This window comes from Pseudorasbora parva, chromosome 16 (assembly GCF_024679245.1).
Source record: "Pseudorasbora parva isolate DD20220531a chromosome 16, ASM2467924v1, whole genome shotgun sequence".
Taxonomy (NCBI): Eukaryota; Metazoa; Chordata; class Actinopteri; order Cypriniformes; family Gobionidae; genus Pseudorasbora; species Pseudorasbora parva.
This window is the reverse complement of record NC_090187.1, coordinates 37,717,449-37,745,375: the sequence shown is the minus strand read 5'-3', so window position 1 is coordinate 37,745,375 and position 27,927 is coordinate 37,717,449. Positions and strand designations below refer to the sequence as shown.

At 37.5% G+C, this 27,927-nt stretch overlaps 1 long non-coding RNA gene across 2 annotated transcripts in view; it reads left to right on the top strand.

Annotated features, from left to right (window-relative positions):
• The first annotated feature begins 5,077 nt into the window (after positions 1 to 5,077).
• Positions 5,078 to 27,927, top strand: part of LOC137043603 (uncharacterized) — a 131,835-nt gene continuing 108,985 nt past the window's right edge. The window contains exons 1-2 of one of the 2 annotated variants that reach the window (XR_010898535.1): positions 5,078 to 5,526; positions 7,219 to 7,368. This is a non-coding gene — a long non-coding RNA (uncharacterized lncRNA). Of the gene's footprint in view, positions 5,527 to 6,228; positions 6,454 to 7,218; positions 7,369 to 27,927 lie in introns of those variants that run through there. The other variant, XR_010898534.1, reaches the window with a different exon arrangement.

Below are 27,927 nucleotides of genomic sequence, written 5' to 3'. Positions count from 1 at the left end.
GGGCATTGTGGATAACCTCTGACACAGCTAGTCAAAGGAAAGAGAAAGGCTTGACATAGCAAGCAGCTTGAAATTATACAAATATTTGAAAGGTGAGCTGCACTTGCAGAATGGCACGCAAAGGCATCTTGTCATGCAGAGCTGAACCTTCTGCCAGTTAACGTCTTTGGTATTTATGTCACTTTTAAATGTGAGCATATTAGCTTAGGGTTAGTGTAATGGCAGTTATTGACACATCATAATATCCGGAGGCTGATGTGGTCCAGTGTCCATACACGCTGAAAGGGAAATCTGTGATTAATCGTCCCCCTTTTTTTAATTAGCTCATGGAAAGATCACACAAAACGCTGCAGAATGTTCAAATGGGGGCCCCTCCATGTGGTGCCCACAAATTCAGGCAACGATCAAACTTGCGTGTTTGAAACAAAGTGATTTGAAGTCAAGCTAGCACTGCTATGTGGATCCTTTTTTTCCTAAAGCTGAAATGAGCATCAGTGGGGATTAATATGCATTAATTAAATTGACTGCGTTGCCTTTAATGAGGAGGAAAGGATTTGATGTTAATGCTGGTGATCTCATAGAGGCTTCAATCCACTTAATTAACTGTGTTTTCTCAACAAACCAAAATAATCAATGAAAAAGATATTTCATTACTACTAACTTATTAGCACCAGTCTCAAAGCCACATGTTATTAAAATAATATAGTCTTCAGAAGAAGGTTCATTTATTGATGGGAAATAACTTTATTAGTCTTCATATCCCACCAAGCTGTCTTATCAGTAGTCCTAAAGATTGCCACTGACCTTCTATTCTGTTAGTGATTAGTGTGAATGTTTTTTTGTGTGCTTTTTATCATTTCATAAAGTCATATGTCCATATATATATATATATATATATATATATATATATATACATATATATATATATATATATACATATATATATATATATATATACATATATATATATATATACATATATATATATATATATATATATATATATATATACATATATATATATATATATATATATATATATATATATATATATATATATATATATATATATATATATATATATTTATTTATTTATATTTTTCATTTCATAAAGTCATATGTCCATATATATATATATATATATTTATTTATATTTATCATTTCATAAAGTCATATGTCCATATATATATATATATATATATATATATATATATATATATATATATATATATATATATATATATATATATATATATATATATATATATATATATATATCATGTCTTTTATTGTTTTAATACTGATGATTTTGGCATACAGCTCATGAAAACCCAAAATTCCTTTTTTCATCCGACCAATAAAAGAAAAGTGTTTTTAATACAAAAAAGTCAACCTTCAAATAATTATGTTCAGTTATGCACTCAATACTTGGTCGGGAATCCTTTTGCAGAAATGACTGCTACAATGCGGCGTGGCATGGAGGCGATCAGCCTGTGGCACTGCTGAGGTGTTATGGAGGCGTCTCTCAACTTTCTTTTCACAATATCCCACAGATTATCTATGGGGTTCAGATCAGGAGAGTTGGCAGGCCAATTGAGCACAGTAATACCATGGTCAATAAACCATTTGCCAGTGGTTTTGGCACTGTGAGCAGGTGCCAGGTCGTGCTGAAAAACGGAATCTTCATCTCCATAAAGCTTTTTCAGAAGCATGAAGTGCTCCAAAATCTCCTGATAGCTAGCTGCATTGACCCTGCCCTTGATAAAACACAGTGGACCAACACCAGCAGTTGACATGGCACCCCAGACCATCACTGACTGTGGGTACTTGACACTGGACTTCAGGCATTTTGGCATTTCCTTCTCCCCAGTCTTCCTCCAGACTCTGGGACCTTGATTTCCGAATGACATGCAAAATTTTGCTTGTCATTCAAAAAAAAAAAAAAAAAAACACTGAGCAACAGTGCAGTGCTGCTTCTCTGTAGCCCAAAGTGGCTGGACCTGGGGAATGCGGCACCTGTAGCCCATTTCCTGCACACGCCTGTGCACGGTGGTTCTGGATGTTTCTACTCCAGACTCAGTCCACTGCTTCCGCCGGTCCCCCAATGTCTGGAATCGGTCCTTCCCCACAATCTTCCTCAGGGTCCGGTCACTTCTTCTCGTTGTGCAGCGTTTTTTGCCACACTTTTTCCTTCCCACAGACTTCCCACTGAGGTGCCTTGATACAGCACTCTGGGAACAGCCTAATTGTTCAGAAATTTCTTTCTGTGTCTTACCCTCTCGCTTGAGGGTGTCAATGATGGCCTTCTGGACAGGGTCGGGTCGGCAGTCTTACCCATGATTGCGGTTTTGAGGAATGAACCAGGCTGGGAGTTTTTAAAAGCCTCAAGAATCTTTTGCAGGTGTTTAGAGTTAATTAGTTGATTCAGATGATTAGGTTAATAGCTCGTTTAGAGAACCTTTTCATGATATGCTAATTTTTTGAGACAGGAATTTTGGGTTTTCATGAGCTGTATGCCAAAATCATCAGTATTAAAACAATAAAAGACCTGAAATATTTCAGTTGGTGTGCAATGAATCTAAAATATATGAAAGTTAAAATTTTATCATTACACTATGGAAAATAATGAATTTTATCACAATATGCTAATTTTTTGAGAAGGATTTGATTTTTGGCTACTATAAAAAGGTCCTTTCACCTCAAAAAGTGAAATGAATATACTTCAGGCTGAAGGAAATACAAATTCACACCTATACAGTAGAGGGCGCAGATCAAACAAACCTTTCAGCTGTGCTACTCTTACTTCAGCAATAAAACAAAAAATGAAGAGAGAGCTGTCAGTCATTAGGCTTAATGGAAAAACAAAGTGACACGTTGCTTCTTTGAAAAACGAACAGATATTTTGTTGTAAATTTAAAAGTAACGTGTTACTTAAAAAAGTAAAAAAAAAAAAAAAAATCTGATTACATAACTCACGGGCAATGCGTTAACCCCAACATTGAGTATGAATTTGTGTAGAATGTAATTTGGACATACTATGCACCATGTTGTCATTACCATCGCTATATTCATCATTTTATTCACAGCCATCCAGGAATCCTCTCCCGTGGCCTCATGGGATAGTATCTCACCAGAAGTAGTAGGTCAACTGGATACTTTTTGCCTACTCTTTTATAGTACTGTGAATTTGGACACAGTTCTTTTGTCACATAGCCTTCTGTTTTTACCTAGGCCCAACTAATATAGGGAAGTGATTTCAGATGCAGCCAGTTTTTTTAAATTCATCAAAGGAGCCTACTTATATTAGTCATTTGTTTGTGAATCGGAATAGACAGATTATGCAGCACTTGTGGTGCGACAAATAAGAAATATTAATAGTTAGTCTACATGTTTTGCCCACAAACAAACTGTTCTTAAACACTCCACCATTTTAGAAACAGGGCTTATTAAACTTCTTTCCTACATTTAGATATGTGGGCAAATGCATTTTGTCTCAGTGCATGCATTGTTTTTGTGTGGGAGGGTCGCTGCTACCTTAGCTTAGCATAATAAATGGAATCCCGTGTTGCCAGCTAGCATGTCCAGAGTAAAAAACACACCCACCTAATTACTTCTTGTGAATTACTTCTAATTAGTTTTTTTTTTATTATCACATTTTGGGACATGCTAGCTGTCAACATAGGATTCCATTCATTATGCTAAGCTAAGCTAGCGGCATCCCTGCCAAACTAAAACAATGCATGCAGACAAAAATGCATTTGCCCACATATCTAAATAGGAAAGAAGTTGAATAAGCCCTATTTCTAAAAATGGGTTTGTTGTGTTAAAATGTGTGTTATTTTGGCAAGATTGCCTGCTAAAATTTGCACTCATGGGTCTATATATCAATCAATCAATCAATCAATCAATCAATAAATCAACTTTATTTATATAGCGCTTTTACAATGACGATTGTTTCAAAGCAGCTTCACAGTGTTAAACAGAACAACATTGCAACAAATTTTTATTTGGCTAGTTTAATTTGGATAGTTTATAGAATTAAATATGACCAAATTAATACATTTTATTTGTATATTTAGTTGAATAACTTGGATCATAATTTTAGTGTCCCCAACTGAGCAAGCCAAGCCAAAGGCGACAGTGGCAAGTAACCAAAACTCCATCAGGGCATGATGGAAAGAAATAAACCTTGGGAGAAACCAGACTCAGTCGGGGTGCCAGTTCTCCTCTGGCCTATTATTAAACAGTGTATAATTATTACTCTGGCAACCTTGCAGGTCATAAATCTGCAAGGTTGCCAGAGTAATAATTATATCACATAATAGTCGCTTCAAACCGTGGACATAAAGAACAATCCGTGGAAAAAAAACGCTGACTTGGCAACACAGTGCCTGTTTGCCTCCAGTCTATGCTTTCTCTGTTGACATTGACAATGCATTGTTGCTCTGATTGGTTGTAGGTCTATCCAATTGAGTTCTTTCCTGGTTCGGTTGAATCACGCCCCATTATCACAGCCCAATGGAGCGGCAGGTTTCAGACTCATATTCTGACTAGAATTGAGTATGGCCACGTCAGGACCATTATAAGGAAACAGACAAATGTGCAAACCAACATAAAAGATACATTAAATGTGCATTATATTTTAAAGAACTGATTCCCAATTATTTATATTCACGATTTTTATCATATTTGTACACACTTTAATTTTTTTGAATGTTTTAATTTAATTTTTAATTCAATTTGAAGCAGATTTGTAACGTGACAGTGTTAATTAAAGTTTCTTAACAGTCAAGATCGTCAGTCAAGAGCCACGGCTATAGCCTAATATTCGTCATCACTCAAATTAATGCACGACGCAGATTAACTGCATAACGTGTGTAAACCTCCAATACAATTATAAAGTAATTATTCCATCACAAGTCACAAATAAATCTCCCAATCAAATGATTGTACTAGTAGCCTATTATACACAAATTTTACACAACATTAAAATATTATTTTAAACAAATAAAATAACTTTTATAATAGGCCTATTATTAGGCTATTTAAAATTATTATTGACCCTGGTTCAGTAATGAAGTCTTGTAATAAAGTATAGCTGTGGCTGGGACAGATTTTAGGTATCACCTCAAGATTCAATTGTGTTGACATAAAATAAGCCTGCTCCCGAGCAGGTTTAAGCTAACGGACCTTTTGCCAGCAAGTCCAGAATGAGCTTCGAAGAACCAAACAATTCGAGATCAAGCCAAATCGTCAACAATCAGATATTACTGAGTTTAGCCACGTATGAAAAACGGGCCCTTAGTGACATATCGGGAATCGGGATAAGAAAGTGTCCGCTGCTAGATCAGTCACATGACAAATTCTCGCGGAACTAAAAGATTTCGGAATAACATTCGGGATATCACACCGACATTCTGATTCAGAAATCTAGCTTATTATTCTATTGTTTATGTCTTGAACTTGATGTGACTGAAAATTCGAAAGGATTCTAGAGACCTCCACACATATCCAATCTTCAATCAGGTAACGTAATTTTGTTGACAGTTTTTGCGTTTTGCCATTCTGTGTAGGGATATTCTTAAAATAGCTTAGTTATTTATTTTAGTGACATTTCCAATTCTTCTTTTGCTTTCCTTATTGCTCTCTGATATGTTGGCTGCCTTATTAACATTATCCACCAACAAAACATAAACTATTGTTGTTCAGTTTCTTTAAAAGTGGACATTTCTGCCATGTGCGTTTACACCATAAACGATATCGGACGATGACGTACGTGTTTAAGGCCCTGCTGGTGCGTTATGAATTATGTTTGGCTGTCAGTGTTTTATCGTCCTTTGTGTAGTTAGTGTGTGGACTCGCTATTAGGAACTTTTTATGGTGGATATAGTTAGTAGGCTAACCGGGCATATTATCGTTCGTGGTATAGCCTAGTTAAAATTGGCATATTCTTGCGATAGCTATTTGTATCACACATAGGCCTATCTTATAAGCGAATACTGACGAATACCTGTACGCTAATTTGTTCTTACAATTACGAGGGAGAAATGTAAACAAGCTGTTCACACAGTTTACAGCAGCAGCAGCACATGACACACGGTGGCTGGCAGTTCTCATACTTGCCTGTTTGCCTCCAGTCTGTGCTTAATTACGCACGACCAGTGACCTGTTTTTATTCATGAGTAAATGGTTATGATTATAGTAACTGTTGGGGGATACATAAAGTTCCAGAGCTGACTTTCAACAGGAACAAGCTGCACTGAAACTAATGACTAAATTACTTTCAGGCATGTAGTCCAGGTGAGCATAATTACAGAGATAAATGGGCCAGGTAAGTGACAGTGGCTTATGGCGTACTGCCATGGGACAGGGCATTTGTTGTGAAAATCCCAATGTAGCTATGCCCCATATACTCTAGGATCACAAGTGCTTCCTCTGAGATAAGCAGAGAAGGTAATTATGAAAAGTCTGGACCACACCGATGGACCTTGTCACCTCAGACTGCCCCACATCAGTACTTGGGGTTACTTGCCATTACATACATTCATCATAAAGATAACAAGATGTTTTTTTTTATTTAGTTTTCTTTTTTAGATCAAAGGTTCCTCTGTACTACATTCTCAACTTTTATCATTTTTTTTTTATATAGACAAACTTTTAAAATGGCTTTAAACTATCATATTTTTAAGGAAAAGAAATATACATAAATACATCGTTATGAACTGTAAATGTTACTTTTAGAATACAATAAATAACAAACATTTGATTTAGCTGTACACTTTTTGAAAAGGGGAAAAAAAGGGTCAGTTTTGACAGATTGAAATGTTTGGTTGCGTTTCACCTGTAACATCAGATGCATTGCACATTTTGACAGATGTAAAAGGCGTTTATACCTCCCACTCTCTACCTCCTCTCTGTCAGCATTTCACCACAGTCACTGAAATGAAACACTACAGTCCTGTCACAACTAATTTAATACATTTCAGTTACTCACTTTAAGGTCACAAACCTAATTGATGTTTAATAGATTTTGTTTAATTTTGCCTTCACATTTTGCTTTGTACATTACCCTGTGATTGATGTTTACTGAAGCAGTTTATTCAGCTTATCCGTATTAACCTTCACACATGCAAACACAAAACTTCTTTTTTTAAACCTTTAGTATTTCTCTTTTTAGTGTCTTTTCTCCTCTTTCATAAAATTTTGGTCATATTACAGTGAGTGCCTTGGGCAAGTGCCGAGCTGCGGGATGAGAAATGGTGCACCTGTGTGCTGTCTAAAGATAGGCTAGCAGTAGAGGGCCAGAGAGCAGACTCCAGAGGACCCATCCGTCTCAATCGAAGGCTGCAGCTGACACCTTACAAAGAGGTACAATTAATAAGGACATTATCCGTCGGCAGGCAACAATGGGGGCCTGACGCACAGACACTAACCCCTGGAGGTCTGGAGAGTAAGGGGAGGGATGGCAGGCCTGCAGGCCTTTAGAACAAGGCTCATTAGGAGCAATTTCTCCACAACATGAAATACTATCCCATAATAGAGCCATCTTTTCAAACCATTATCAGCTTCTGTGTTTGGATTGGGTCATTTTCAAGGATCAATCATACGTTTGTCAGCGGCTGCTGAAACATGTTTCTTGTTGGAAGAAAAAAATGTCTATAGACAAAGGCCGCCCATTTCTTTTTGTGATAAAATGTGTGTCCTTGAATCAATTTTTTATTAAGTTCACATTATGACAGAAGGGTGAAAAAAGGGTTTGAACACTTTCAAGCCATTTTTAATCATTACACTTTCAAAGAACAACATATTTGAACACATTTTAAAAAAAGCAAACTTTCAATCACTTATTTAATATAAATATAAAGCCACAGATGAAAGATGTTTTAAAATAAACGTTACCCTTAATAGTGCAACAGAGTGTGAATTACAACATTTTGACAGCAATTTGTTTTTCTTCAGGAACTAATAGCACTGATTTGAGGTGATGCCGTGAGGATCTGTTTAGTCTGACATTTCCAGCGTTCGGGAAGGTTGTTTCTGGTCATTGGGCAGTAGACAAAAGCTGAACTCTCATGGTCTGGGGTCAGATTGTACCAACAGAGGAGGTCACTCAGCTGGAAAAGAAAAACAGAGGAGAGTAAAAAATAATGTGGACTCAGTTGGATTTAGAGGCTTTTTGTTCACTTTTGCATTTTAAAATTGTGTAAATTGCAGGATTAGAGTATTTGCTACAATTGTGCTAACTTTTTCTAGGAATAAATCAGTCTCCACAAACAAAACACTTACTGTTATACCCAACAGTGTAGCATGGTAAATCAAGGCGGTGTCAGTGCTGAGTGCTTTTAGTGAGGTACGTAAGTGTATATTAAATGAACCAAAGCGTAATCTGTGCTTAACTCTTCCCCAGTTATTTGGAAAGTCAAGAGTTCCTTTGCCTATTATCGGTTTTATTTTATGATACATTCCATGGGGGTGGATTGAGCTTGGTTATGGATTAACACTGCGATCAATGGTTAGATTTGAGCCTGCCTTAGAGAGCCGAGGAAAATGAATTGGGAAAATGCTGTCAAACCTTTATCGACCCACCCCTAAGACTTGCTTTCATTGTGGGTAGAATAATATTGTGATGAGTAGCTAATTTCCCATTTTAAACAACCTTCACCCCTCGTATTCTCATTGGACTGGACTGTTTTATTTAGTTGAATTATTCCTCTTTCTAATTAGGTTTTGCATATTTAGTATATGCATGCATTTTACGAATGACTATAATATAAAACTTAAGAAATTTGACAATGCATTTATTAGTAATGATGCAAAGACATTTGTAAGATGTATGCCTATATTTAAGTGTCAATTAAAAATGTTATGAATAATATCTTTTTAGCAATCAAAATATGTTGAATGTCCAAATAACAATGTTAATGTAGAAATTAAATGTGAATTAAGTTGAAATGGGGTACAATTAATTAATGCCTTTCATAGGCTTCAAGTCTTTTGAGGCGAGAATGATCAGTTATCAGTAGAAGAAATTAAAATAAATTCCTTAAATGGTTTAATTTTGAAATGCCTTCTAAGGAACCAACCAAGCATTTGGGAACAATGTCAAATTGTATCTCTTCATCTTAATGTGATGCTGTTGTGTTTGGTTGGGAATTTTATTATTAATATTATTATTATTATTATTATTATTATTATTATTATTACACATCTGAAAATAAAGGAAATAGGTACTAATTATTACCATTGACCCCACTGGTAAATTGTTTTAGTTACCATCATAAATAATAGTTGCGAATGAGCTAATTCTGATAAAAGGTATATGAGGAAAACATCATCAAACTCTCTTTCCTTTTCTCTTTTTGTGCTTCGCTTTCTGTTGGAAATGCATATCATTGATATATTTAAGCAATAAATCACCGTTCAGATTAAGTTCCCATTTCTGTGGAATAACAAGAAAGTTGTGATTGGAAGTACACAAAAAGAAAAGAAGAGACAATATGGTGTAATTATTTGAAGGTTTGTAGTCTTATTTTATTTCACGATACAAACAGATCTTGGTTCTAATTCTTTCCACTTTCCATCTCAAATTATTGTACAAAATCACAATGATTTCCTCCATTAAATACCACAAATTACAGAGTGAGAGAAAGGGCCAGAAAGGTGGATCCCATTCATTTCATGTTTCATTTTCTGTATTGTATTCCAAAGTTTCTCCTCCCATGCCCGCTCCTGCTCTTCATTATTGAAGTAGAACAGTGATTAACAGCAATTTACAGTATAATTATGTGAAACAAAAGGGGGAAAAACTCACTTTGCAGAAGTACAAAACAAGTGTGAAATATGGTGTACCAAAGCAATAGCATGTGAGAAAGGAAATATGTATATACAGTGTGTGTGTTTATCCAATGTAACAAACAATATATACAAACAATGTTTCTTACAATATAATGTCCTGTCTTGAAAATGAGCATAGTGATTCCTTTCTGTTTTCTTTATTGTTGGTGCCAATAATACCTTGGAGGTCTTGAGGAAATCATGGTCATAAGCATGCTAGCGAAAGTACTAAAGGGCTTCTCCTCTTAGTAGCTCTTATCTTCAGTGAACTCTTTAAAATGGAAGGTCCTCCATGGAGACTGGGTCAATATCCTGAGGGCTGGCACAGCAGAGAGGACTATTGATCTCTCCGTATCTGTTTCCAGTGCTCTACCTCAGCTCACATGATACATGCCACAATTCCTGCCCTTGTTCCTATCAAAGGGCCCTTCTGCAGGGCTACAAAGACGGCCGTGGCTTTCCGCCCAACATGGGGCGATTTTGAAGTTGTTTGGTGACATAATACTGTAACTGATCATATGGAGGCCTTTATAACCTTGTGGCGAAACAGAGACGTAGATTGCCAGCAAGCCCTGTCAATCAGAGGGAGAGGAGGTGGCGGTGAGGTGCGAGGCCTTTATGAAAATGAAAAGGGAAAAAAAAGCAAATCAGGTTAACTGGTGATCAACCAAATGTCTCTGACTCTAATGAGGCCTTAGTTGCCCATGGCAATGCGTAGTTCAGGAACAGGGTCTTTCTCCTTTCCTTGTGCAATCCTTTGATCATGTTTGCTTTTCCACTGCTGGGATTCTCATTGTTGTTTTTAATTACTTCTCCGCCAAATGGCACAGATGAAAGATAGGTGTCTGTAATTAATAACATTTACATAAATTAGCATCACTAACAAGTCTCATTAGTAGCTTCTGGCTTTTGTTTTGACTGAAGTCTCATGTCACCTTCTTATACAAGCTCTAAGTATAGAGAACAATATCAGAAAGGGGCATAATTCACTTGATCTCCGCCATATTTTTGGTTACTTCAGTGGAGGTAATTAAATCCACCACACATTCCAATGATTAGGGTCAACCTGTGGAAATATGCTGACTTTATTGTGGCATAATAGAATCGGCCAACTCTATTCAATTAGTCAGTTCAGAGAGATACTTTGTGGTGGTGAACATGCAGTTTTCAGTCAGGCTCAAATGGCTGATCAAAGACGCTTGCAGCTCGCCGTTTGGCTGCGTATAATGAGGGTCAGGACAATGTGCTTTATCTGCGGTTGCTATGCAGGAGACTCTTAAATGCGCCATTTTAGTCTTTTGATATTGGTCAGCATGATAATGACGGGGAGAAATTTGCTCCCATTACAATCAATATCTATACGGCGCAAATGAAAGAGAGGGAAAAGCTTTCTTTCAGGTGGACCTGTCACCCTGATAATGACGGAAAAGCCCACAGGTTTGTCTTCAGTGCAGTGGAAGTCATGCCTGAAATGGTAGATTACTTTTATGTAGTACCTCCACAAAGGCTTCACATATGCGGCATGGCAAATGGAGCAGACCCGGGGCTCGGTAATGACTCCCGAATGCCGCTCGCTGCCTGCGCTCCTATGCTTTATAATGATGCATTATGTCGTCCCCACACAGCGAAACCATTTTTCCCCCTCCCTCTTTATCTTTTAAGTGTGCTGGGGCCTAGAAAAAAAAATGCATATTTACGTCTGGTGTGGTAAATAGACTTTATATAAGCCGCATTTGTTGTTATGTTTGCTTGCGCACACCAAATCGTCTCCTGCCTCAGATAAAGAGCCCCACACACACATTCTGTAACAATGTGCTTCAGCTGAGTAGATCAATAATGCACTCTCTTTCTGATGCCGGTACCAAGCGCTCTGTGATTAGTTTGACAGAAAATGACTCCCTAATCAGTGAAATGTATTCTGTTTTGGTGGCTAAATGAGGGTGTTTACACTCATCCCCGTGCAGGTCAGGGAAACTCCACACTTTGCTGCTTTGAGACAGAGCACTATAATCTGTGCCAAAAGGACAGGCTGTCATTACATGCGAATGGAGTAATAGACTGACATTGATGCTATGGCGAACAATTGGTTTTCCGGCATCAGTCAGGTGGGCTGCCGACTAAATGATGAGGGAGAAGAGGCAAAGTGATTGTGTGTGTGTGTGTGTGTGTGTGTGTGTGTGTGTGTGTGTGTGTGTGTGAGAGAGAGAGAGAGAGAGAGAGAGAAAACGGCTGTCAGAGGGATCATAGAGCAGGAAAGCCTGTCTTGTCTTTGTGATGGAGTCTCGCTCAGCATGGGAGATCTGACTCCGTGCCAGTCTTTGACTGTCTCTGCTTATGTAACGTTATAATAGTATCACCTTTTGTGTGTAAATGTGTGCGTCGAGTGCTTTAACTGTTTGTGAAGATGTGTATATCGTTCAGCCACTGTACCTCTCTTAACAGTGCCATTATGTGCAGTGAAAGTGCTGATATTAATTTTGTTCATTTAAAACAATTATCCTCTCCATTTTTTAATAGACATTCTCAGCCGCTTGTCAAATGGCGACATCTGTACCATAATGAAGCCTTTCTCTCGCTATCTATTCCGCCTCTGTTCTTATATGTGACACTCTTTCTAACAAAGGCCTCCAGGATCGTGCAAATTGTGACGTCTTATTCAAACTTGCGCATTTGAATCGGAATAGAGACATCACTGTCCGTAATCCTGTGGTTGACAAGTGCGTGACAGAGTTCGAAGGTCAATGGCTGTCAAAGTCTGGTCATTTTTGGGGGGATTTGTCCTCTTTTATTCAAGTGAAAATCGTGATGATGCTTTGTCTGTGGCACTATGCCGGAAACAGGCAGAACAAGAGAGGCCCGGCTCTGAGCCCTCAGTGCTAAATTTTCACCTGTCAGTGCGCTGGCCTGGTTAGAAAAAGGGCAGGGGAAAGGCTTCGACTGGCCAATAGTTGGGGTCAAGGACGGACCAGGCGCTGCCACTCCCCAGCCACATCATCTTTGTATGACAGCACCACCCTAAGGTTGAAGTTCAGTCAGGTTTTTCAGTGACACAGAGCTTAACGTCAAACACAAGATTAAAGCAGGGGTGTTGCATCTTGGCAGAGCCCAAATGAAAATATCAAGCGCTAAGCCATTCTCCGTGTTGAGCGGAGCCAAGGGGACAGGTAGCTAATATTAGAGAGAGGAGACGGCCTAGTTAGCAGCGACTGCCTGCTGCTTTCCGAGTGCTCAGTCCTGGTCAAAAGGCCACACAGGCTTTGCTGCTGCTTTATTGGTAAAATATATTACAGTTGAGGCCAGCCGAACTGCCTTATTAGAAGGTGGGGGTGTGAAAGAGATGCCCCTTTGACATATTTTCCAAGCACCGCGCATATCTCCATATTACTGAATAAATTACTCTAAGTCCGGATGGTACTACTCTGCCTTTTAATATCTGGGGCTTTATGAGGAGTCAATAATTGGCTCGTTTAAACAAACATTACCTCAGTAACGATGGCGGGGAAAAAAATCATCATTTTCCTCAAGGAAAGCATAGGACGACATTTCAAAGTTCTATACAAAGAAAGACTTTTCTCCTTCAGTGAATACTTTGTTGAACAAGCATTTTAAACAGCATGCAAAACACAGTAATAAACCACTGCATTACGAGCCACTTGGTTATCAGTTCTTGTTTAATAAAAGAAACTGAATCCGCTTCTCACGTTAAGGAACTCTCTTCAGCGGATACAGGCTGACTGGTTCTGGTTTTTCGATTACCATCTTGAATTGCTATTGGCTTTAATGAAACAGAAGTGGCGAGCTGAATATCTTTAACCGTCTGTTTTAACAGGCTTCATGCATGTGAGATGAGGGGAGCAGAGGAGAAGTGAAGCTCATTAACCGCGCACAGTGGAGTCAAAGGCCGTCGCCCAGACCGCTGAGCAGTCACTTGACCAGAAATATCTATTGAATCTAAATAAGGATATTTCGCATCTCTTCGTTTTTCTTTTAAAGTAGATATTTTGTTGATTGGCAGTAGAATCTATATCAAATTTTAAGCTGTACTATGTGCATTTATTTATTTACTTTGAGGAATATTTAGCACTTTACAGTGTGAATATTGCATGAAAAACGTATCTCTCTCTGAAACATAATGATATAGCTGCTGCTGGAACTAAAAGGCTGGATGGCAAATATTTCTGAAGCCTTTAATCAGGTTCAAACCTCTGATATCTCATTGTCCGTTAGCAGATGTTGCTGCTTTCCACTGTGACACATGCTCCAGTCAGCCTGCACAGCCCCTCTGGTAAGGCAGAATGGAGAATTATGCAAGAGGGCATGCTGCCCTAGTGCATCACCTTCACCGTCTTCCCATGAGTGACAGTGACTTCAAAGAGAACAGGGTGCCTGTATCCCAAAAAAAAAAACATGAAATAACAGCTCTACCAGAACCGCTCACAGACTCATCTTTTAGAAATGGATCAGTATGTGCGCCCACCCCCTGCTTATCATGCTCTCCTCAAAACCATCGCCCGAGGCTTCCTGCAAATCAGACTTCTCTTTCCTTTTTTTCTATGGCAGCATTAGTGTGACTTTAAAGAAGCTAAGCTGAGACAGGCTGATTTGACAAGACAGCCCATATGCCAGAAACTCTGTGCAGCATTGCTTCAGAGATATGGCTCTCTACACCCCCAAAAACGTGTATACCTTAGAGCCAATTTGGCCTGATTAATGGAAAGTTCTGGTGGCGAAGTTGTTACGCTTTGGAAGACAGAAACTTTTTGAAATGAGTGCAAAGTAACATATTTTGTAAATTAAACTTGATATATCTTTTCAACTTTATATGAATTTGAATTTTCATTGTTTGACAATTGCTAGTTTTTAGATGTTACAACAGGAATTTGAAATGAATGAAATTCAACAATTAAACAAGCAGCCATTTTATGTCAGTGGAGGACTTTCTCAGTCTTTCACGTTATAGCTGCTCAAGCTTCAGAAGCTTCAGTCCTCTAAGAGGTCTGAGAAGCTTAAAAGAAGCTTAGCTGCCCTTCTCATCACCTCTATACTCCATAGCCGTTAAGGACCTCAAAGAGAAAACACTCTTGTATATGTTTCATTTGCAACAAACACTTTCAATTCTAAAATTGAATTTTGAATCAAAAGTTATTATTGAACTCAACGAGGGAATGTCGACATACGACTTATTAATATGTGGCATTCCGCCTACTGCATGTTTCATGAAGAGAGAGGATCATTTATAGGTTCTGGTGTGGTTTATATGAATATTAACTGAAAATGCAAAGTAAGAAAGCCGTAATGGAAGTAAATCTTCACGCACACAAGCCATGCTGTTTTATAAAGATTCAACCATAGTACTGCTGACCCACGAAAAGACGCTCATTAATATTTCCGTTCTGATTTGGCCCTGTTTGGGAGTATGCAATTACTTGTGATGAGAATTTTTTTGGAGACAGAGGCTGATCCTGACGGCTTTTCTCTAATCCCTCCCCTGGATGCAGGCTTAACTAAACAGCAAGTTTGTCACAAGCTCAAACAGCAACTCAGTGTTGCACTGGATACTTCATTCAGCTTAAGCCAACTTATCAAGCACATTCAAAGCACATTCATTGAGCCATGTGGACGGGTCTTTTCTCCAGATCTATTAAATAACACTCTTATCTGTATTTAGCATATGCCACGTATTCCTGCATTGGCTGCTTTAAGCAGATTCACACTCCAAACACCTCGAGCCATCATCGAGCTGAAGCTCCAGATAACATTCGGAAACTTCCTCAGACGTGCCGGTTTAACGTCTCAATAACTTTATTCCACATCCGAGCAGTTTGTTTATTTATTAGCTTCTCCGTGTCAGTGAATTCCATATTATTTGCATTGTTACTCCTCCAGATGGGTGTAGTTATTTTGAAAGCAAAATGGTGCTATTTGGTACATTTTCCATTCAGTCTATTCAGAAACCAGGGAACAGGATAATGTACAGTAAGTGGCAGGCTGAATCTGAAAATTGCATGCTGGTGGTGAATGTCTGTGTAATGCATAGCATTGCGTTCAAAGCTTGATATGGGGAAATCTTTTTTTATCTTTTTTTTTTTACACAAAAGATTCCTTAATAATAAAAAGAGTGCATGGACTATTCAGAGCAATGCAAAATAAGGCAAGAAATAGGCACACCCACAAGCCTAAACAACTTATCTGGAAACGATTCATGAAATGTAAACTGTGCCGTGATTTGATAAACACAACACATACTAAACACAAAAAAGCAAGAATTCAATATGTTGCAGACCACACTGCATACATATTCAAGCAAATGTTTAGTTAAATACAATAAATTCTGTTAATAATCAGCACATCAGCACAACAAAAGCTGGAAAGCATCCAGGAGAACGCCTGCAGATGCACCATAGTGGAAAATCATTCAGAGAGAGATGTGTTCAAGCTGAAGTGCTGAGGTTGGGAGTTTAAAACAGAGTGCTGCCCTGCACATTTTCATAATCAGTTTACTGGGCCCCCCATTCGGTCAGACACTGGCCCCATCCTTTGCATCAGTCCATTTGTCACCACACAATGTTTGGCACAGCACCATCTTATTCACAAGCTAATAAAAATGCAATTAGTCGGCTAATATCTTTATAATTCGATTTGATTGCACGTTATATCATTTTTTTTTCTTTTTTAATATAAATATTTTGGTTGTAACATCACTGATGGATGGAGAGGAGAGTACCATATCTTTTTAAATCTGAAGAATCTACTTTAGATGCAGCGGCGGTAAGCACCGGGAAAGACACGAGCGTCGAACTCTCATCTAAAAGAACTTCGTTCTAACATTCTCGCCATTTTGAGAATTGGAAATTCAAGACGCAATTAATTATTTTAGGTTGGGTTCATCATGGACGCAAAGTCGGAAAAAATGTCAATGAAACGCAGAATTTGTAAAACAAAATCATATATATTTATAGGCCTGTTTATATTTTCTTTCCCCTCCAAACACGAAATATTCCTAATATTAGGCTATATATTAGAGCTCTGATGCTGTTGTAAATGTTAATTAATAACAAACCTTAAATATCATACTAACTTACCAATCATGATGTCACTTTTATAAGCATTATTACCGATATCAATGGACTTAACAAAACAGAGTGGCATGTTGTAACCAAAAGGGCTGTGTGTGTATTTTTATTGTCTCTTTAATTACTTTTTCCTCTTCATAAAATATAATTGCAAGAATTTCACTTTTTTTAAAGGTTTCCTCTTCCAGAATTGACCCATATAATAAACTTATAAAATGTGTTTAAACTAGTAAAATTATGTTTTGTTCTTTAAAAAAAAAAATACAAATTTTATATTTTTAATTAATCTGGCATTTGTGTGTATATTATTATTATTATTATTATTATTATTATTATTATTATTATTATTATTATTATTATTATTATTATTATTACAAAGCATAATCACTTCGCTCTTTTTACAGAACCGTTTTTTAAAATAAAATATAAAATGAATAGTATAATAATAATAATATTTGATTGATGTACTCCTGTGCAGGGAGAGCAGAACGACAGACCAAGACTGGTCCATCTTTTCTTCAAGAAGAAGGGAAAAAAAGTCCATCACACACATCATCAAACATCCACACCATTAGCTTATACCAAACTCCAGCGGGTGGTTGATCAACGTCTCGACGATCATATGTTTATTTTAGTACGTGTGATTAAACCTATTTAATTTTTGTATTTTTCCAAATTCCATGCAGCCAGGCGTGCGTTTATTTGAAGGATCACTGATCTGCGCACAGGAGATAACTCACATCCGTTGGCTATTTATGTCTTTAAGTTCACGTGGGCTGAATAAATAGGTTACGTTCGCACGTTGAGACACAAATTTAAAGGTCGTAAAAATACAAGCAAGTAGGCTATGTTTATTTGGAGAAAATAAAATTATCACAGCAAGAAAACAAACGTAGCCAGCACTTAGATAATAAAGAGTCAGGTTTGGCACAGTGTCTCCTCGCTATTTTAATAAACAAATCGTATCTTAATATTCAAACGCAGCCGTTCTTTATATGCAAATTACATATCTGCGCAAATCATTATTTTTCTTATTCGGTCGTTTATCGGGTTAAACTTTGCTCCAATATTTTTTTATTTTAAAAACAACATCTAATCATTTTAGGCACATTATGACGCGCACAAAATAAATGTATAAATCCCGCGCGGCTTCAACTTCTATTTGCCCGGATATATGATTCTTTTACTCGGTCGTTGAAGTGTGCTGAGAAAAGACGCCTGTAATTCCTCTCTCTGTTTGATATTAGCACAAGGGCTTTGCTTCTCGAGCCTCTGTAAAGGAGCAGTGTGTGCAACTCCTGCTGCACTGAGCGCTGAGCCCCGAGACTCCAAGAACAGCATCCTCCTCTCATACCTGTTGAGAAGTCTTTCATCCTTAATGGGCTCATTAGCCACATTGTTAATTGAGTGCTATTCAGGGCAACATCAAAGCAAAAAAAAGAGAGAAGAGTATGCAGCTCCTTTATTTATTTTTGGCAAATAAGAGACCCAACAGCGCTCTAAATGCAGCTTTCGTGGGGGGTATATGCTGAAGGAGGCTTATTAGTTTTGTAGTGCATTGTGTGCCATTATGTTTAAAACATTAAGCACAATAATATTTTCTCTTCTGATGGCATGCGTTTCAGTTGCATTTCTACTTCTTTGAAGAAGTCTCTTGTCCTTTGTCATAAAGCAGAGAGAGGGTGGCTCCTCAACAGTGTCACCAAAGGCTGCTTGTGTGTAAAAGCTGGACAGTTTTAAAATTGTTATTGTATTTAGTATTTTAAGCAAAATAGTGCTTCTAATTATGATATCTAAATTAAAAGGACAATTTTAGCAGTCTAAGAAACATAAATAGAATAAAAAAAATAAAAAAATAAAAATACTTGGACCAAACCAGTCATAAGGGTAATAAATAAATAAAAAATCTTTAAGATTTATACATCATCTAAAACACTGATGTATGGTTTGTTAGGATAGGACAATATTTGGCTGAGATGCAGCTGTTTGAAAATCTGGAATCTGAGGGTGCAAAAAAAGAAAAGAAACCTAAATATTGAGAAAATCACCTTTAAAGTTTCCCAATTTAAATCCTTAGCCATATTACTGCTAATTATATATATATACGACAAAATACAAGCATATAGAAAAAATTCATAATTTTGACCCATACAATGTATAGGAGGATATTGCCACAAATATACCTGTGCGAATTATGACTGGTTTTGTAGATCAGGGTCACATTTTAAAATAAGGAATTATTATAAATTAATTAAAATAAGCAAATAATAATAATTTAATTGTCAAACTTAAAAACAAATACATTTAATAATAGGCATAAAAATATGTTGTTATTTTCTCTCTCCTTGTTGGCTCCGATTTTCCATCAGCTCAGTGTTTTCCCTCATGGTGCAATATTAGGTGGTAATAGGATAGGAAAATTGAAGCTAACTCATTGGAATTAAATTTATCAGCATGTGTTCAGAGGTAATAAGCTGTCAGTTATAAACTGAAGATCTGTATTTAGATATATGATAGGGAAGAATAATGAATAGGCAAAATAGATGAAGCTGTTTTGCAGCTAAATTAGTTATTTAGGACCAACAGACCAAGAGCAGATTTGTGATAATGACAATGATTATTGCTTTTTTTCCTCTTCTTCTTCTTCTTCTTCTTCTTCTTCTTCTGATGGTTAGATATATATATATACTCAAAGGGCTTTTCTGAGCGGTGAAAGAGTTAACAGTTTTCACCGTAATGTGTTGATAAAAGACATGGAATTGTGAAAAACATCAAACTTTTTAATGAAGGAAACCTAATGAGTATCAAGAGTAGTGTGCTTACATGGAAGGCTGATCAAACTGGAACCCTGTGAACCAGAGATTGTGTTGCAAAGGAGCTTGCTGACTTCCTTCCCCGGGGGGAGGCTGCCTGGCTTTTACTAGAAAGCACAGGGGGGAAAAGTTAATTTGCACAGCCATGTGTTCACGGCTACAACTCAATAATCCACCTCTTCCTGAACCCCTGTTTTATATAATAATAATAATACTATTTAAAAAGGAAATGTAAAAAAATAGAGCAACAGTCACATTTTAAAGGCTGTCAGGAAGAAATCATTTCTGTCTGAATTTCCTAAAAGAAACCTTACGGTTTCATACGGTTCATACTTATTTTTTTACCTCTGTGCGATCAATGAGCCAAAACATGAAAAATTGAATACCGATAAATAATACATCACTTATTAGGCGATGAAAGATTTATTAGTATCCTGGAGACTGTTGTGCTGATGTTTAAAAATTCTCATTACCTAAGTGGCCAAAATGAAATGAATTCAAAATTGTTGCTGCATATCAATTTTGTAAGCCTTTACATTATTGATAAACAGAGACGATTGTTGTCAGAGCCAACTCTCACTGTGATAACAGGTTGTCATGGTTTATTTTAGATTATTGTGCCACCTGCTTAGTTGTCATGACAGCTTCTCAAATTTTGAGATTTTGACATCAAAAGTAAATTGAAATCTATTATTGTGAAATAAGTTTAAAGGGGGAAAAATTAGATCAAATAATGCGAGACAAGAAGCCTGGAAACACCTATCCACCTGATATTTCATTATAATGAAAATAAATGACACAGCCCATATAGTAAATATTCATGCTATTCTATTGTACAGATGATTGATATTTGGACTGATTAATCTTGGATAGGAATATTGAATAATTAAAGTGAAAAGTCAGAATGTTGAACTTTAATGTGAGATGTAAATGTAAAACAAAACAAAAAAACATGCTGCATAATTATAATTTAAAACTCAGTTTTATTCATTTTGAAATAGAACTACCAAGACCAATACAGAATGTTAATTTTTTATACAATTACAGAATATAATTTCCCCAATCCAACATTTAAAAATAAAATATAAAGTTATCAGTACAATAAATCATTGATACAATTCAAATCAGATTTCAATTTACGTTCATCTTAATACATATGTTATATCATTATTAATAATAAAAGAATTTATTATCATTTATTAATGCAATCTTCCCGCTTAACCTCACTAATATTCTTTGACTGGTTAGATGGTGGTATAATACAGTACAGATTATGTTTGAAATAATTCAGGGTTTGTATTTGCACTTGAAAGTAAAAGAAAAAGATTTCATAATTGTTCAGATAAACAATTTCAACATTTTACAATTTTAATAGTGTTTTTTTAATCCGAACATTTATTTATTTGTTTGTTTATTATTGTCACTATTTGCCTGCATTAGAAATATGTTTTATTGACTTTTAAAGGTGTTTATCAGAGGGGAGTAAAGTAAAAGAGGGCTTTTCCTAGAAATTTAGGACTAAGAATAGCATCACACTGGCATCTGAGCCCAGTTTTAATATAAATCTCACATTCAGAGAGGGAGATAGAGCAGATACCTTCTTTCTTCTGACCCACTCTGTGTAAACAGGCTATGACACGAAGAAAAGTATATTAAAAAAAACCCAGCGTGGCTGCTGGACTGGCGTCTGATGCCTGTCAAATCATTAAATAGGAGAGGTGGCGTTATCAATTGCAGGGGATCAGCGATAGTGATGGCACATGGTTGGGATGCGGTATGTCTTCCACGGGGCCACTCCAGGGGCCTTTTGTGAATTTATAAAGCGAGATAAAATCGGCTTCATATTTCGCCACCAAATCGCCTGATGAAAGCCGGCAAGGAAAGAGAATTGCATGGTGGGAGCTTTGTCACAAGTCTCATTGGCTCCAAGGGATGATGATGAGAAGGGGACAAAAAAGAGTGAAAAGGTAATGAGAAAAAGCCAAGCAGCAGGTTTGCTCTATTTAATAAGTCATCACACCGCTATCTCATTACCTGCAGTGTGTCTGCTGAGAATGGCGAAGCATTGCAGTGTACACTGACAAACTTTTGTCTGTTTTGGGATAATGTTATCTATCTCCTGTAAAGCTTGAGGAGCCAGACAGGAGCCCCACTTTTCCTTTGCACTGACACCATTATGCCACTCTCTCTGATATTAATAATCTTGACAAAGTCTGTAAAAAAAAAAAAAAAAAAAAAGTCTGGTTCATTCCCCCCACCCGTACAGGAATGTGTGATTGCAATTAAGATACGAGCCCTAACACAATGTGAAAATTAGTGGAATCTGGGTTTCGGATAATTACATACAGAGCTTAGCTTTAAAATACCCTCCCTCAATCACATGAAAACAAATGATCTGGCAGACACGAGGATAAAAAGCAAGATTGTCCTGTCCTCGGGATACAGGCAATGCTACTTGGCACTATCATTTCTTTCTGCAGTTCATCTCATAACTCATCAAACAATTTGTGCTGTCTACGCGGAGCCTTTATTCTCTTTCCTCAGGTTTTATTCTGCATCTAAACTGCACGCATACACACGCACACAAAAAAATATAGCAGCCTGAAGGCAATTGGGTTTTAATGTTGGAGATGATGAATGAGAAAAAGCTGATTTTCTGGCAGCCGGATCACTGCGAGAGGACTCCTGGCTCACATCTGATGTGGGCAGTTAAAACAGAAAAGAAATAAATGAGATGTAATAAGAAAAAATCTTGAAGCAATAGCTGAGACAGCCCTAGTCTATTACTCAAGCGTCGCACATAAAGCCGGTCTTTGTGATCTGACAGTCCAACGCAAATGCAAAAAAAAAAAATATTACCTGCTAATTTACTCTGTTGCGACGTATGCATAAAATATCTGTACTATTACCACGTCTTATCATGCAAACTCACAGACTTCGGGGTGGCGGGTTTCTGAGTAGTGGCTGACACAGATGCACGCTAGAACAGATAGCGCAGTCACATGCTCCTATCAGCAAGCGTGTGGAGTTTTTAACATGGAAATTGGCTTTGAACCCCATCTGCACAGGTCGACACATCTTTGGGTGAGGCAGTGCTACTGCTGACAGGGAAAATGAACCATCAATTCCTTATAATATGGCCTGATTATCATCCTACTTACCCCCTGCAAATTCCAACTTAGAGCTATTCGGTGCCATCAAGGAAATAGTGTAACCCCAGAAAAGATGTGACCCCTTCAATTGATGCGCTTTTTAACCAATAGGCGACGTATGGTGTAGGTCTAGAAATTTACTTTAAAAAATAAATAAACAACTTTAACACAACTGTTGGCTTTCAAGCTAGTGCGGGTCTCAAAAAGGTACCGTCTTTTAGAGAGATTTCGAAAACATTTGTATTTTTCCCCTCAATAATGAGGGAAAATTCTACAAGACACCTGACATTCTGTTGAGCTGAGTACAAAAGACATTAGACATTGCCAGAACGGTGACAACAACTGATAGTCAGCCAAAGTTATCCAAATGCCAAAAAGGAGAATTCAAAACAGCTCCTACCTTTGTAGCCCTGTTGTTTTCATCAAATTAACTAGGACTAGTCTGGCTGCAATACCCCCCTTTCCCCCCTTTGAAAAGTGGAGGGAAAGTATTCGAAGTAACTGACTGCGACTTAAATGTATAGCACTCAACCTAAAGAGCAAAGTTTCAATGTGTGAAATGTGAGTGATCAGCAACTTTTTTTTTTTGCGGTGGGACTCGGGCTAGTGCGGCGTGGGATGTCTTTATTGGAAGGGGATTTGTTTTGTTGTTTCCTTGGGCCTGTCCAGCCCGCTGGTGTCCTTTTCACCCGGCCAGGCAGCTGGGTCCCGACCCCTCAGATCTGCCTCTCAAAACGGGGCTTCTTTCAGGCCCCCGCTGGGTCCTCCCTGTCTCCTCCCTTCAGCAACATCCCATTCACCCCAGAGATAACTTTATTCATCCTGCGGATCATTGTATCCAGTTGAATGAGGGAACTATGCAGACACTCTAGTGAATTGAACAAGTCTGTGGGGATTGGGAAAGGCCGGGGAGGTTGTGCGAGTTGGGGGCGCGGGGTGTCTTAATGTCTTCATTTAGAGCGGGCCGAAAAAACGTCACGTCTCTCTTGTAGCCGACCTGACTGTTTTGCGTGACAGATGAAACAAAGCAACATTTTGTAAGCTACTTGTCGCCGTCGAGTAACACTCGGCACAAAACATAAAACTTTTTCTTTTTATAAAATATCGAACGCTCACTTTCCTCAACGCCATTATCACCGCAGAGGATGATACGGATAGCTGTGAACGCCGGCTTTCCCTCCGCCTGTGTGAAATTCGTTTGCATTCCTCTCTTATTTTGTCATCAGAGAGTTTGAGCGGAGGTGTCTCAACTGTGTTTGATTTGCCTGCTGTGAGGCTGGCAGGGACAGTTGGGCTTATTCTCTCGCCCGCCTCCGCCCAAGCCACCCAGACCACCCTGCTCTTCTCTCATCATTCATATTCAAGCCAAGGCCTCTTGACAAGTCCGCTGATCTCACTCAATGTTTTGTGATATAGACAATACTTTTTTTTTCTCCCTCGCTCTCCCCTCGCTCTCTCTTTCTCGCTCTCTCCAACTTCTCTCTCTCTCTCTCTCTCTCTCTCTCTCTCTCTCTCTCTCTCTCTCTCTCTCTCTCTCTATCTCTATCTCTTCTCAGGAAGAAAAAACAAATCTGAAACCATCACACTCCTCCAGGCATGGCAGTGTGATTGTAGTGAGGTAGCAGTGCAGGATTACTCCCCTCTGTGAGCTCCCTGCTAACAGCAGTGGCTGCCTCCCTCCCAGCCCCCGTAAAAGACAGTCTAATGAGGCAGATAAGCAGATGCCAACAGACTCCACACTATGTCCCACTGCTACTTTCCACACACCAACCTAATGATTTATTATCTATAAGCCAAAAAGAAGGAAAAAAAAACATCTTTGGAACAGTTCGGACAACCTGCAGAAAGTTTAAATCTTTATATTGACTAAAAAAAGTAGGATCACAAAAAGGAGAAATCTGTAAAATATGGACTATAAAGTAAAATGACCATTTTAAATGTGAATAAAATCAAACAAGGTTACAAAAGCACTGATTATTTTTGGAGATATTTCGACCAGGAGTTTGCAATGGCTTCATCATCGAGGGGATTTGGACTAACGCGAAAGAGAGAGAAGTTTATACATTAGCGCTGTAGTTGCAAAACACTGTTGATATTCAAATGATTATTGTGCAAAATCTGGGATAAGCTTCAGTGTGAGAGCCCCTCTAAGTGCCTACAACTATTGCTAATTCCCCTAACCATTGTGTGTGTCACAAAGGCCTTAATCCTGTTTCACTTTTGCAGAAGCTCAGGCTATTTTCCCTCTCATAAACCAACAACACTCCCCCTGGCCAGGCCTGAGAGGCTCAGAGAAAAGGCGCTATGTGTGTATACTTCAAGGCTTTTTCTGTGTTACTTGGCCGAAGCTCTGCATAAACTTTTAAGTGGTCCCAGTAGGCCTGAAACACCTCTCTGCAAAAATAATAAGCCATCTTAGAGTAAAAAAGTGACAGCAAATAATCTTAAGTAAACTTAAACCTCATTATATGTTGGAATATATTAGAACTTTAATGACAAAGTAGATCTTTTTCTTCTTTTTATGTCTTTCCGTCTCTGTCAGTTCAGAGACGGGCCTCTTAATGCACATCGCAAATCCTTTAATACATTATTTATAACTTTGAGGTCCGGAATCAAAGATTCAGAATTAGGGCAAGATTCAATCAGAACGCTATGGGTTCTCCTCACAAAGAAAAGCCACACCATCATTTTCTTTCCTTGCGATTCATCTTTAAAAAGAATAGGCAGAGGCGAAACATCCAAGGCCAGTGCTCATCTCCGTGTCGAAGCATGTACAAGAATACGAATAAACAAACTGTCAACATAGATGACGGGGTCATCTATCTTATTTGTCATATTTATAAATGAGAATTGACTTTGTGAATCCTAAACCCATATCCAAACAAATTTCCTCATAACCTACAGTCACTATGTCAAGGGCATTTTACCTCATTTTTCTGCCTGTAATTATTTTATATGCATTGGGAATCAAGAAACATCTCCTAGTGGCGCATAGCTCTCTTTTGCGCAGCTCTCAAAAGTTCGTGTGTACCGCTTGTGGGAGTATTTAATAGACAGTCCTGTATAAAGGCTGTCACGCTGTGCCAAACCCATCCTCTAATAAGTACATGATGGCTTTATTCGATATGCGTGTCGTGCGGCGTGTGAGAGCGCATGCCAGCGTGTGGCTTGTGTTTGCTCGTGTTACAGGTGTATGAGATTGCGGTCCACTTTTTTTGTAGAAAAGAAGGGGAGAGTTGGGCCTCATTGTTCCATAAACAGACATCAGCTGGAAACTGACAAATGTGGGATTAGCCTGTACTTATAATCAGCTAATAGCTCACTATGTGTTCCTGTCAATCAAGCCTGAACAGTGCACAGTGTGGGTGCAGCAGATTTAACCAGCAGAAACATGGCTACTGTACACGTTATTGTTATCTCACAAGGGTAAAGGGACACTTAGTTCTCATGCTATCTGACCTGTGCTTCAAGAGCCTTATGGACCATGCAATTCTATTTTGCCATGCATTTCATTATAGTTTTACATTTTATTTCCAGGCTGGCTATATGTTCATAATCATTTCTTTTCAAAATATTAATAAATACATTTATATAATTGTATTTGCAATTTAGTCTCTTTAGTGGGTTGGCTGGAGAAATGCGGATACGATTTCAGTTTCTCTTCAGTTTCTTTATTTGACTGTATGATTAATAGTTCATGCCACTGCTGTTTGTTTATTTCTCCTAACCTATAACTTATTTCAGTTCTTTTGATTCACGCCAGCTGATCATATAATTGAAGTTTACAAATACTAAGCCAATGCAACTTGCATGACTGACACGGCGAATATGAATCTAATTTAAGTCGTCAGTCATCCAGCTGCAGCGATTGAGTTTATATCAGTTGCTTTGTCTAATTGCTGCTGCAACTCATAAAAGCACTAAATTGAAAACTGTTATAATGTGGCTGGAATGAATTATGAATGTAGATGATCACAGATTGTAATTGACCGCTGTTCACCTGCCTATTTAGTGTGGTTAGAAATTGAATTTAGTGATGGTGTCTTCCAGCAGGGAGCTGCATGTGTCAGATCCTCACTTCATAATATCTCTGAAAAGTAGATGGATTAATGATGTCAACCCCAAAGTAAAAGATAATACAATCATAATACCATCCACAATATGTGCAGTTAAACATTAGATAAAAAAATTACCATTTTAATAAGTGTGCTTTTATTAAACACTATATCAGGAAAAATTCTCATTTAGCATTTTATGAGTGTGGTAAAAAAAAAAAATAATTACATGATTTAATACAAGTACAACAAGTAAGTGAATCAATTTTCGGCAGGTACGAGACATTTTCTTTTTCCAGGTATCAAGTCACTATAATCACTGAAATTGTTAATAGGCATCCAGCAGGACATTTCATCAGTCAATTTACAAGTCATTTACAGTCACCATAAAAGTCAAATTATGGTGATATCAGAAGCAATTGATATGTGGTTCATGTAATGCTATTATAATTATTTGTCTGGATCTATTAAGTTATTTAAATGTATGCTAAAATGCAATTCATGAAATTAGAATGACCTGAATAAACTATCATTTCTGAATTAAAATATTTTTTTGTATTTGTCTTAAATGAAAAAATGGAAAAGTATATGTAACTGTATATTGTACAAAAAAAAAAAAAATTGACGCAAGTCATTTGGCATAATGTTATGTTTTCTTTAAAAAAGTAAGCAATGTAACAATTGTTTTAACATATCATTAGAAAACTTGTCTCCTACGTCAGTTAAACATGTTTTTCATGTGACAAAACCATAAAGCAGGAAATCACATTTAAAGACCACTTTAAATTCTCATAGTTCTTTTACAGCACATCACATATTTTGACTATTTGATTAACAGACACATTTTATTCAAGGAAAATGTTTTAACCCTAAGAAAATGCCATGTTCATACTATTACTGTTTTATTACTATGTTACTACTATGTTATTAATATTACTATTTTATTACTATATTACTATTTTTGTAAGCTTTATTGAAAGTAATGATATTGTATAAAGTG